General features: G+C 39.3%; 1 protein-coding gene across 1 annotated transcript in view; it reads left to right on the forward strand.

Annotated features, from left to right (window-relative positions):
- Positions 1 to 6,593, forward strand: part of CA8 (carbonic anhydrase 8) — a gene marked incomplete at its 5' end in the record, with an annotated part of 49,813 nt that extends 43,220 nt beyond the window's left edge. Inside the window, one exon of the mRNA XM_084226484.1 lies at positions 4,654 to 6,593. The remainder of the gene's footprint in view (positions 1 to 4,653) is intronic.
- Positions 6,594 to 8,093: the final 1,500 nt, after the last annotated feature.

Genomic DNA, 8,093 nt, shown 5'->3' on the forward strand with positions numbered 1-8,093 from the left:
TCCTACATTTGTTGAAATATAAGTATTTATACTTCTTCTAAGTGAGTGATTTTTTTATTGGTCATTGTTTTTCTCCGTGAATTTAGAATTTATGCTTAAAAGGTGATTGGTTTAATCGTTAAGTTTCAGTCTTTTAAAGAAACTGAACTTCATGTTATCACCAAACTTGACTCTTGTTCTTCGGTATTTAATGTCTAATGTTCAATGCCCAGCCCTCTGCTGCCACTTCAGAGTTCTTGAGAATGTGCTTACAATTGAGTGCATGACTGTAGGACAGAGGGCCAAACACATTTGGCTTGTGAGCAGATACTTACTGGAAACAAAACTTTTGGAGCCTTCAGGCAACCAAAAAATCCAGGAATGGCTGAAAAAGGGTGCCTTTTGAGACTGTTTTCCCCTACTTTGTTGTAATAGCAGGGGGTAGGCTGTGCACTGAGATTGCAAGTGAACCCTATAATATCAGCATTAATTTTTTTTCCTGTTGATGATTCAAACAAGTGACTAGAAAAACTCTTTTGTTACTTATGTGACAGCTCTGACATGGGGGCCAGAATGTAGGCACTTGGTAGCCAGAAGCAGCCAAGAATTGGTTGTGCTAGGTATTTATGTCCTCGTTGTGGTATTTATGGGTCCAGGCTAGAGCATCAGTATAGCAGGTGATCAAGCCCTAAATGAGAAAGAAAACCATTTTGAGTTTTCAGAGTTAGTATCATATTGGAATTGTGCTTGTTCAGTTCTTTACTGAGCTCTTGTTAGAAATAGATGAATTGGGGAGGAATGGAAAATATTCAAAATCCCTTAGCATGTAAAGAAGCATGGAGGAGTGATTACTGTGCTTCCTTTTCAAAGCTAAAAACGTTACAAGGTAGTCTAGGAATCAGATCCCTGCTTATGCTTCAAATAAGATACTTCATGCTGACAAGTGCTCCTAAATTTTGTGACCTGTGAGTTTCTGCCAGCATCATACAGTATTTCAGATTCATAATTCACTGTTATCATCAGCTTTTCATAAAAAGAGTTTTGAGAGTATAATTCCCAGAAGCTTACCATAAACCCTGTATGGGTTGTAGACTGCTGCTTGGGAACTGATAATGTAGCCAGGAGCCCAGAGTGCCTGTCATACGAAACACCCTCACAAAGTGTTAGCAATCACAACACACAGGTTAGAGTCTGAACATGCACTGAAACTCTGCCATGGTATTTTCACTTATGGGGAAAATGCTGCAAATTAGTGGTGAGTCAAAATGGTGGGAAGCTTAAATCATCACTGATAAAGCTATACCCATTAAAAAAAAAAGAGTGATGCATATAAAATATAATGTAATAGACTCTCAATTATCAAAGATACTAGGAGGACATGCAGGTACCTATGTCTGTACAATACAGAGAAGAAAGCCTGCAGTATGCCTTCCTCCTTCCCCAATGTTATGGAAGTGTACTCTGTTTTACCTGGATGAAATCACACAGATTTAAGCAGAACATTATTACTCCATTGAAACTGAAGATCCAGGTTGGCCCAGATCCTTACTCTTATTGGAACTTTTTAATTCTGATTATTTGGTATGGATAAAGGCAATGCAATGAAAAATGTGCAAACTCTTGCTAAGCAAACAGACATGTTTTGTAAATAAATAGCAAATTAAAGCTTTCAAGTTATTTGGATTACTGAAAATGTTTTTTTGCAACTGATACTCACCACCCAAGAAACAGAATGTCAGCCCTAACTGTTGTTAACAATGTTTTATGGATAAGACCAGAGTTTATGACAGAGCAGTGCTACACAACAAAAGTTTCTTTAAAAACATTTATGCATCCCCATAGCTCAAGACAAACGAAGGTGTATTTTAGTTAGCTAGAGGCAGCTAAATGCCCACAGAAATTGATGTTGATTCAATAAATTGTAACCTTTTCATGAAAGGAATGCAGTGTTTGTTTCAAGAATGATAAGGTTTGATAAGGTACTCAGTTCTAAGGTACTCAGGTGTCTCTGCTGAGACACTCTGAATCCACACCTGTTTCTAGGAAGGTGTAGGATAAAGGTAATGTTTTGTCAGTATTATTTTGGTTTTGCCACCTATGTATTTTGGGTTTTTTTTAAACTTAAACTTTTTGATTTATTGTAGTGTTAAGGGGGACAAGGCAAGATCCTTCTATAAAGAAAAAGATAGGGCATTGTGTGAGACAGTGGGGGTAAGGAGAAGGGTAAGACAAAAGAAGTGGAAAAGCTCTCCAGGAAAGAGATTGGCTACTTTTAAGCAGCAGAAGAAAGGTTTTGATCTTGTGTATTGATCTTGACCTAAAGCTGCTGCAGTGGGACATCTTACTTCCTCCTTATCAGATGGAAAGACAGATTATTGTGGACATCCTATCTAATTTCTCCATACTCTCTTTATTTGCGCTTTCTCAACACTTTTGGAAGACTTTGAAAAATAATCCTTTTCACTGAAGTTTTCTCATATCTTCTCTTTTAAATATTTTCTCTCTATTGCTATAGGAACATTGGGACCTTTGGTTCTTAAAAATATACTAGCTTTGCTCCTTATCTTTGCTCCTATTTCTGCTCCTTGTTTCTGAGATAAAATTTATAGTGTTCCATTTGTCCCAGTTTTGTACAAGAAAACTTTCTCTGTGAAGAATATAGGTGCATAAAATTTTGTATATGAAAGAATTAGATATAAATCTTCTTGGAAAAATAATGATTTTTTTACCTTCTGGGGTTGAATTCTGAGCTTTGATTAACCTTGTTAATAATTTTTTTTTCTAACCATGGGTATTGTGAAGAACTCTCAGATTTTGCAGGTATTTACTCTTTATGGCCCTGATCCTGGAAGGTTTTCTTTGGGAATAGTTATTTGATCTGTAGAGGACTTCACCAGAAAGTAGGAAAGATATTGTTAAACAAGAATAAACAAGGGCAAATATGGATAATAACATTATCAATATATACAATCAGTCTTTTGTCAGACAATACATTAAGCATTTCTGTAACAAACACAGCTGAAACCTTCGGACTGGCTCATAATTAGGCTCCCTTCAAAAAGTAATTCATTAATAAAATAGGTACCAAATCCCAGTTCAAGTTAATTTCACTGACTTTTGGACTAAAAGCATTAAGCTTGAACTAGCTAAAAATGTACAAAATGTGCATTCAATTAAAGAGTAATTAGATACTCAATCACCCTTACATCCCACTAGGGATTATCCAAGAAAGAAGAGAGGTACTACTCACTGCAGTGTGTAAAACAATTTTCTTAATTAGTTTAAGCACTAATTGAGATTGAGGGAGTGTCACTGTGTCACAGCATTAGTTTACCTAAATGGAACCTTAAGACCACAAAGGTTTTGGCTTCTTTTGAATTTTCTCACTCGGATTGTTCTGTTTTATTCACTGATCCAGTACCTCTGGCCACAAAAATGGAAATTTTCTGTTCAGTTCAGGGAGGGGGTTGGTTGGTCCCTGCACCCTTGTATCAGTAGCCAACTGAAAAACATGCCAAGACTTTTTCCAGGGAGGGAGAATAACTTATTATTTCTTGGTTGTTGTTTTGGGTTTTTTAATGCTACACCTCTATACCAAGCCCCAGGAGGAGCTGGGAATCCTCTGTGCTGTTATGTGGAGTGTAAAACCCTTTCACTGCTTACAGCCTGCCTTAGGAGGCAGCTGGTAGAAAGCTCTTCAAGGGGACCATCAAATGGTGCTGCTGACAGACAACGTGGCTTTGGGGGATATTGAGTGATAACCAGGGACTATGTGGAAATCACAGCACAGGTTGTCTTGTGGGTAGGCACTGACTTCTTGGCAGCACTGCTGGTTACTGGCAACCTCTACAGCCCCTTCCCCTGTCAGGATCAGAGTGGGAATTCTCTGGAATGAGTTGACTCTTCCTGCAAGCAGTTGTAGCCCCAGGTGACCATTTGCACACGAGCACTTTCAGATTGTTTGTGTGTACACACTGAGCTTTGTTAGCACTATAATAACCTCAGGGGAAAAAAAAGGAAATTATTATTACAACAGCATGAAGCAGTCAGACACTCTCAAACCCACTGCTTCTGAACTGAGAGCACTGGGGCAACCTGGGCACCTGCATTCTTAAGGTTATGCCAAAGCACATGAATATGTGTTTGCATGAAATCAGGTATTGATTAATGCTGCTAATTAATATTACTGCTGTTAGGAGAAACAGAGCAATTGCTTTCTATCCTTTGAGCCCACCTGACTCCCATGAGAGCTGGTACACAGCACTTCACCCAGTAAGGCCTCTAAAATAGTAAATGGTAAAAAGTTCTCCGTGACCAGTAGATTTTTCTTTCTAGTTTACTACCATGGGCACCGGGTTATAATCAATTACCAAACTGATTCAGAAAGCCAGTTTTAAAACTTTGTTTCAAATTAATAATTTTACCACTGCATTTAACTTTGCATTTTTACTGCCATTTCCTCCATTGCTAGTAAATCTTGCAGCACTGCCTTTACCCTAAAAGAGAAGAATTAGTACCATTATGTCACTGAAGTATATACCCTGAAACTGCTCCCACCTGCTGTCATGAAATCCCAGCTTTTAGTTTTCCCTGTCTTCCTGGCTGGATATAAACAGTCTTTCAGACCCACTGCAGAGGAATTTCAGTAACATAATTGTTCCATTCTCTTTTCAGAGAGGGGGAAGACAATGCTCCCACAGTGCCCGCAGATGAGAAATGGAAACTTTTGAGACTGCTGCTTCAGTTGAACCACAAAGCCTGTATTGTTTGTCTTCATCTAATTCAGCCTTGATAGACAGCTGTGACAGTTGGTCTGTCCACATGGTCCAGGGAAATTCTGGGAATGAGCTGTACATTAAAAGAAGAAAACATATTAAATCTTCCAATTCACACTGTTAACTATTTTTAAATTGTCATTATCATTGCTTTTATATCTACTTTGGCATAGCATTCAATAGTCATCTGTGATCCAAATAGTACTGATTTTAAGCATGGTATGAATGCAAATATGTAGGAATACCCATTATTGTTTTGAATGTTAGATTTGCTTGTATTCCATATCATCTCTTGTGCTGTCAGTAGCCAGATTTTCTGTAGACGGGAGATGCATTCTACAAAGGTAATGAAAACAGTGTTCACAAAGAGTATTATACAAATTCAGAATTAATTTTTTGGCAGAAAGGAGCACTTCTCTGCTAGACATATGCACTTGACATGATTTATCTGAATATAACTGAATGACATTTGCATTACTAGGAACCTTACTGAGAAGAAGGACAGTTTGGAACTGAGTAAAATTAACCAATATAACAATAAACAGAATTGTCTGGATTATTTTCTACTTGGTGAGCCACAGAACTTTGTGATATAGTGTTCAGTTCAGGCAGAAAATTTTCAGTCTTTGTTCTCCTGTGAATTATGACAGTTCTATTTGTTTTGTACATTGCTGAGGATGGTGGTCTGGGGACTTACTCTGCATGTCTTGAGCTCCCTGCTCAGCATGGGGATTGCCACATTGGGCCACACATGACTTATCTGGCAGAGAAGATAAGGCAAGGGTAGTCTGAACCAGCTAGTCAAACTCATAGTTTCTAATTCCTGAAACACCAAGACAACACCAAGATCTGAAGGACAGAGTCACTAATGTGGGAGGCAATAGCTTTGATCACCGTAGCAATTAGTGAGGTCCCCTGTCCTAGCAGGAGAGACATTGCAGAGACCTGTGTCAGTGGAAGAACCCCAGAGGCACAGATGGCAACTTCCAATCTGGGGCACAGTGAGGATGCAAACTGAGGGCTCACAAAGGGGAGGCCACTCCCTTGGAGCAGATCAGTCACCACTCACAAAGTCATTCCCAGGCAATGGCAAATGCAGAGTCAGAAGGCACCCTTAATCCACTCTGTCAAGGGTTATGGGGAGAGCTGCTGCTGAATGATGAGTTACAAGCTCTCTGAGTAATTTATGTGTATATTAGGGGCAGCAGAAGCAACAGGGCAAACCAACACAGTGCATGTCAGCTGGGTGAGTGGGACCAGATACTGCTGACCACTTGAAGTGTTAGTGACTGGGTGTTCTGCAGAAACACGTGCTTCCTTTGGAGATACATCTTGGTGAATTGCAATAAATACAGAAAATGTAAAGCAACCAGCCCACCGTGAGGTCATTTGTTCATTTGGACTTAGCAGAGTAACAATCAGCATATCGTTCTTAGGCTTAGAGAAACTTATATTTCTTAGGGTTATCTCCATCTCCTGCCCACATTTAATGAAGCATAACCCCGTTATCTATGCAATGGGTTCAAGATTTCAGTGTTGACCAAAGCCACACTTTCCACCTGCAGTGTCTGCAACACCTGTGTGTAGCAGCTTCACTGGCTGCTGCCCCCTTCCTTCAGCAGTTACTCCCAAGCAGCTGCAGCCAGAGCCCAACCCCAACACCTGATTGCCAGACCCTGGCTTCCCACTGATCTGCATCATACCACAGGGCAGGAGGAGTCTCTGCTGCAATGGCCTGGCTGGACTGTCTGTAGTTTTTGACAGGAGCCTGATAATTTGTCTTAGTTGTCAGGTTTGGTACTAAAATCTTGGAAAAATAAAACAAAAATCTGTGAGGTGGAAGTCAGCTGTTTTCTGCCAGGTGAAGGTCTGTTCTGGTCTCCTTGCACCCAGCAAGAAATGAACCCTCCAAGAGTGGAGTGACCCATGTTGCAAACCTGACAGTTCTCAGGTTATATGCACAACTCATTCGGATCTCCCTTTGCATACAACATACTATTAACTACTGAGTGTTAACTGACAGGAACTGTAGTAGTAATATGGCAAATACTGACATTATGATGAAATCTGAACTAGATTTATTCTCTAAATAAACATGTTCCTTATCTTGGAGCTGGATGATATTCTTGTGGCTGTGAAATACAGATACGTTGCAAAGCAAATGATGTAATGTCTCCACCAAAAAGTCCATTATTTCCCTTTCCTGTGCTCCCTTCCTGTGTTTGCTGTTCTTTCAAGCATTGCCTTGTGCAGTGAAATTCTAGTCATATAAATACTACTACTGAGGAATTGAAGTTAGTAAATTTGTCTCAACACTTGTCAGACTTTTTTTTTCCTAAGCTTGGCTTTAAAAGAAAAGTAAAACCCACTGGTAAAAATACTTATAGCAGTTTTGTGTCTTAAGAACTGGATCTAATTATAGCAACAAATTCATTCACAAAACACACCCATTACAGATTGGTGAACCCACATTTGTTGTGTGTTGGGAAAAGTTAAATTAGTCTTTTTGGTTTTGGTAGGAATCCACATGAAGGAATGTTCAGGAAAGGCTCTTGCTGTATTATTTCAGTGACATTGCACCCATCAGAGGTTCTATTCAGTGTGGAAAGGCTCTGCTGCTCTCCAATTGGGGTTCCACATGCCTACCTTTGTATTAATATTTTTAAGAAATCATAAAAAATGATAAGGGGGTTCTTAGGGAATTTCCTCTTCAAGCCTACAGCTACTAAAATTTTGAATTAGTTTGCTCTTTGGAAGTATTTTTAAAGGTAAATGTTAATGGACATAATGCTTCACATAATTTTAGAGATTTATTAAAAATGTGAATTGTAAGTTTCCAAGAGATGTTGAGCAGTTGCAAACTTGCTGGTCACAAAAACAATGACATGATACTTAAAAGCAACTTTGTGCTTCATCAGACAAAAGCTGGCTCCACAGGCTTCTGATAAACTGTAGGAAGGCATTGGGAATAGGAGGAAATCCGGCTCTTGAGAGAAGGAGGTTGAATTGGGGCAGATGCTTGCTGTCAGTGATCATCCATCTGCAGGTGATGTGTTCTTCAGTTTCCTCTCTAGTTTTCTGGAGCTCTCAGAAAAATTTAGAGCTTTTAAACTCTTAGTTTGACTGGTATGATGTGCTTTGCATTTTGGGCTGTGATTCTGGGTTTCCACTTATTCAAATTAGAGGTGCTTCTTAGAAAGCACTGTACCTCCCTAATGCTGCCTTTTGCCCTGCCTCCCACCTTTTATTTGTGTGAAAATTAAGTCATAGCTAGGTAAACCAGTAATTCTAGGCCTGATCCCCAAATATACCTGGGAGGTGAACAGGAATAAATTGGTG

The sequence above is a fragment of the Fringilla coelebs genome, assembly GCF_963513975.1.
Source record: "Fringilla coelebs genome assembly, chromosome: 1".
Taxonomy (NCBI): Eukaryota; Metazoa; Chordata; class Aves; order Passeriformes; family Fringillidae; genus Fringilla; species Fringilla coelebs.